At 35.4% G+C, this 5,758-nt stretch overlaps 1 pseudogene; it reads right to left on the reverse strand.

The window, feature by feature from the left end:
- Window positions 1–1,169: 1,169 nt before the first annotated feature.
- LOC105179285 lies at window positions 1,170–4,295 on the reverse strand (annotated as a pseudogene).
- Between the last annotated feature and the right edge of the window lie 1,463 nt (window positions 4,296–5,758).

Below are 5,758 nucleotides of genomic sequence, written 5' to 3' on the forward strand. Positions count from 1 at the left end.
AACTGTGTCTTTGATAGGCTACGACACTTTTTCCTTTAAAATTGGCTTCCCCATATGTTCATCATTAAAATCAACAATTTCTCCACTTTTATAATTTCTCATTGCAGATTCCAGAGGAAGAGAAATTTCTCGGTGCAAGTAAATGTTTGATTCATGTGTGTCACTTCATGCATGAGGATGCTCAAAATCAGACGTTCGTATTTTCAGTTTGTTACTTCATAGTTTTCCTCAGATATTTGTACTCGTTCTACCTCTCTATTTCAATTGCAAGTGCATCTCTTTCATTTTCTTCCTTTTAAATCTTATATATTCATTTTGCTTCAGCAGCGAATTAAAACTCTTGGCGAGCCATTTTTATTGATGATAAATGATGGTGAAACTTTGTCACATATCAAGGTTCGTGTGCAGAACAAGTTGCAAGTACGAGATAACGAATTTTCGAATGTATTCCAGCCCGAGCCTAATTGTTACAATCACTTTATATGAAGATGATGGTGTGATACTTATGTGGTTAGGCGTGCTACAACTTCTACTTTCTGCTTGAATCTTCTTGATTTTATGCAGTGCAGATTTGCTTTTCTGTAGCATAGTCAAGCAGAATACTTGGAGGACTCAGATACTTTGTTCGACCATTTCCAGGTCTCACTCATTCTCTCACACAGACACACTCTGCCACAATATTTATATGCAGATGCACTTAAATTTCATAATATGTATTGACTCTACGGAGAAGCAGTAGTTGTGTTTCTTGGGAGCAATATCTTGGACTGGAACATGTTAACAATCCCCTAGAAAGCTCCTGCAGCAAATTCGGGAATCTATACCTTGTTTTATTTTCATTTTTTTAATAAATTTGATTGTTGCTCGATGTTCATAATGTTGCCGAAAGTTTTGCAAATAGGTTTTTAGCAAAGCTTTCAGCAAAATTATCAACATCGAGCAACAAAATCAAATTTATTAAAAAAAAATAAAAATAAAACAAGGTATAGATTACCTAATTTGCTGTAGGAGCCTTCTAGGGGTATTCTTAACGTGTTCCAGTCCCAGATATTGCTCCCAAGAAGCACAAATACTGCTTCTCTGTAGAGTCAAAACATAGTATGAAATTTAAGCGCATCTGCATATAAATATTCTCACAGAATGTGTCTGTGTGAGAGGGTGAGTGAGACCTAGAAATGGTCGAACAAAGTATCTGAGTCCTCCAAGTATTCTACTTGATTATGCGACACAAAAGCAAATCTCCACTGCATAAAATCGAGAAGATTCAAGCTGAAAGTAGAAGCTGTAGCATGCCTAACCACATAAGCATCATACCATCATCTTCATTTAAAGTGATTGTAACAATTAGGCTCGGGCTGGAATACCTTCTAAAATTCCTCATCTCGTACTTGCAACTTGTTTTGCACAAGAACCTTGATTCAAGAAAAAGTTTCACCATCATTGATCATCAATAAAAATGGCTCGCCAAGAGTTTTAATTCGCTGCCAGAAGCAAAATGAATATATAAGAATTAAAAGGAAGAAAATGAAAGAGATGCACTTGCAGTTGAAATACAGAGGTAGAATGAGTACAAATATCTAAGGAAAACTATGAAGTAACGAACTGAAATACTACCGTCTGGTTTTGAGCATCCTCATGCATGAAGTGACACACATGGATCAAACATTTACTTGGTCCAAGAAATTTCTCTTCCTATGGAATCTGCAATGAGAAATTATAAAAGTGGAGAAATTGTTGATATTAAAGATGAACATATGGGGAAGCCAATTTTAAAGGAAAAAGTATCATAGCCTATCAAAGACACAGTACTAACATGGCAAGCAATTAACAAGATATTTTTTGTTATGTGTATCACCTGAAAAATGAAAGCATTTTTATGCATAGACACACATAAGTATAGAGATAGAAATAGACCTCCTTTGCTCGTAAAGTCCAGCGATTCTCATTTATTGTTGCTATCTTATCACTATTAGGATATATCTATAGGAACTTGGAGTTTACAACTTAAAAAAATAAGCATAGAAGGCTAGAATAAGAAATTTCTAACATCCATTTAGAAACACAATATACAATTTACTAAGTGAAGAGCACATGAGCAAAATACAAAAACCTAGCAAGTACTGAGACTCAACTTCCAAGTCAGAGTGCATATCTCCGACACGTGCAATTTGTGTGTAGTCAACCCATACAAGATTTTTCAGCGTAAAATAAATTGAATTTAACTATTTCAGTTGGATTATGAAGTAAATGTTTAGAAAAATATTATTTTGACATTATTATTATGAAACTAATGAATGAAACAAAAAGAAGATGCAATAATTCAGGACCTTATAGATCTTGTGCGATAATACTTCCAGCAACCTGAGCTCTGCATTTGGACGAGAAAGTTTCACCTGTTTAATGTAAACATTGCAACAGTTAAAAATCATATAACGCTATGTTAAGCGAAAAATCTTAGAATTCTAGGAACACACACGCAGACTCCCGGTAATAACTTGTCAGCTATATTACCTTGTCCTTGAGATGCTCAAGCACATCACCCACAGTGCTTTCTTTTGGCAGCCTAATACTGTGAGTTTCCAGCCATATATGGAAAACAAATAAGATATTTAATGTTTGCTAAATATATATTAACTTTGCAAGTCTTGCATATGTATGCACTTGTATAGGTGCACAAAGTCCAATTATGAATGAACACTCACTTCAGAGTTTGCCGCATAGCTGAAAGCTAGTTTGTGGGTTCTCAACTCTTGCAATTCTGGCAGAGGTATATCCCCTACATCAAAGTACAGAATACCAGAAAGATGAACAAGAAATTAATGCTTTGTTAGTTGCACACCCTCATCGAATGAACCCCGACTTAGATTTGTATGAATGCGTACTTGGTCGTATTGCAGCAGCATCTCTAACAAGTTTTTTGCTCCTCGATATCTTATAGGATGAGCTTTTGGTCGCTGAGAGTAGATATTTTGTGATGTAAGCCGTAGTTTGGACAGATCATTAACTCCGAGTTGGTTCGCTACTTTATTAACAACTTCATCATACGAATCAAGCTTTGACCTTCATAATTAGTGGAATTTGAATAGCAGCGTTATGTGGATCAATATTACCAATCATAACATAGGAAATTACACTCTAGAATTAAAAGTCTATCTTCTATTGAACTCACAGTTGTATACAAAATTCATCCTTTTTAGGCCTTTCCCAGGAGCGAAACTGGATAACCTGCAGAACACCAAACCAAAAAAGGCAGGATATATTAAATGAAAGTTAGAAGCATCACATCATTGTTTTAACAAGAAGGTAGTTACAGGGAAAAATAATACTTTTTGACTTAGAACCATTATTTTTTGGGGTCACTGAAAGGAAATAGATGTTATAAATGGGGTACATTGAGTAACTAATAGTGTCCAGGTATGCATAAGCACATGCACACTAAGATAATGGGAATCAAGACCAGGTGCAAGAGAAAGAGCAAAGATTTTAAAGAATCGTGGAAGATAATATGATCAGATCATTTGATAATATTATACTCCGATATGATTCATTGTTTCTCGGAGGTGATAATGTACAAATTTTATATTTTGTATATCTTTAAGCAAATAATAGTATCAAATACCAAAATACTTCAATAGGTAAAACCTCTTGTAGTTAAACAAATAATACGGGCTAGGAAAGTAATTAATAATGCTTTGTTCAGGCAATTAACGTATACAGTCAATATGAGGCACAACATCAACTATGTGATAAAAGGAACAATTTCAAGGAGGAGAAATGCAAAGAGAGAAAATAAAAGAGAAGTCGAAGAGCAATAAAGCACACAAGCATAGGCATCACACTAAGATAACGAGAAACAAGGAGCAAGAGAGGGAGAAATAGAAACAGCGTGGAATTTCAAAGAATCGTGGAAGATAATATGATGAGATCTATTGGGAATTTATCCACAAAGTGATGAACCCAAATGAAACAATATTTACAGAGATAATGGTGGATCTGAAAACCCTTATACAATAATTTCAGATCAATGAATAAAGAAGAATAATAGAATAATAACAGTACGGAAAGCAGTAAAGTAACCGGCTTAGGAGCCAGATCTGGCAACTGAATGCCCAAGTGCCACCACCGACCGACAACCCTCATGGTTGCAGAAAAACCACAAAGCCACCAAGACAGAAAGATCCATAAAGAGACCACTTAGGCTTCATTTAGAATCACTTAAAATTCCACTAAGAAGTTTCTTTCACACTCAGCAAATATTCTCACAAATTATTTCACGAAAAGGGGTTTTCGTTTTGTTGTTGTTCTATCTCTTGAAAACCATAGAAGACAAATATATATATATACTAATAGAACACAGAGAACATAGATAGAAAGAGGTGAGATGATGAGGGATTTCCAAGAGCAATAGAAACTTGAGAGGAACAAAATCAGAGATAGAAAGGAGGGAGAGGAAGAGGCACCGACTGAACAGTGGAAGAATAGGGTTAAGTAGAAGAAGGCTCAGGTCAGGTAATGGGCCGGGCAGTAAGTGGGCTGTCATCCAAGTGGGGGGGGGGCATGGGCCAAAAAATCCAACAACATCATTGGATAATATAATATTATACTCCCATGAATCATGCTTTCTTGGAGAGACAATGTACATGTTTTATATTTTCTATAATTTTAAGCGAATAATTGCATCAGATATCCAAATACTTCAATAGGTAAAACTTTTTTATGAAACAAATAATATGGGCTAGGAAAGTAATTTAACTACATTATCTTTAGGTAGCTTATACAATAGTCAATATGCAGCATATCATTGACTATGTGATAAAAGGGACTATCTCAAGGAGGAGAAACACGTAGAGAAAAATAAAAAATAAGTTCGAGAGCAAGCAAGAATGCAATGTCTAATATGGCAGTGAAATAAATGGGCTGTTCATCTTAAGAGATTTGCAGCATAGGGTTCTTGCAATAGTAAGCTCCAATGTAGCAAATACAAGTCTTATCTATCTTAGCTCTCTTATTGCTATTTTTAAGTATAAAATTCAAGTGAAAACATAAGGATTCATTTTCTAGGCGCGAGATATTGGATAAGTGTAAACTCGAGAATGCTAGAGACATGGTTTTCATTCAAATGCAAAGCTACTATATGAAGTCTAAAATTATAAATAACTATTAATATTACACTATAAAGGGAACCTATAGAAGAGAATTGGAGTGAGAAGGAACTATTTGAAGGAATAACAAGGAAAAAATCTAGTAGAGTTATACGCTTATTAAAAATAACTAAAAGTTGAATGTGACAAGGAAGTACGCACATGCATGCTCATCTGCACCTAGGTTCGGATGGAGGAACGTATAAAGTGAGTTTTCACATAAATGCGCATCCGCATCTATGTTGGGAGAGAGGAAGACATGAAGTGAGCTTGACATAAATGCTTATATGCATCTAGGTCTGGAGGGAGGAACCTGAGCTTCTCGTAAATGCTCATCCGGATCTAGGTTTGGAAGGAGGAAGACATGGAGTAAGCATGATGTGAATGCTCTCCCATGTTTAGGTTTGGAGGGAGTAAGGTTGAGAAAGAAGTCAGCTTGACTTGCATGCTCATCCATGTCTAGGTACGGAGGGAGGAAAGTACGAAAGGTTTCATATTTCTCAAAATTCGAATAACAAAAAATTGCAAGAAAGTTGAAAATTGTACATGGGTTTCAGTCTTATAAAATGGAACCTCCTTCAAAATATTTTTTGGTTCAAGGTTAGAGAATAACTAGG

Source organism: Sesamum indicum, unplaced genomic scaffold, assembly GCF_000512975.1.
Source record: "Sesamum indicum cultivar Zhongzhi No. 13 unplaced genomic scaffold, S_indicum_v1.0 scaffold00132, whole genome shotgun sequence".
Taxonomy (NCBI): domain Eukaryota; kingdom Viridiplantae; phylum Streptophyta; class Magnoliopsida; order Lamiales; family Pedaliaceae; genus Sesamum; species Sesamum indicum.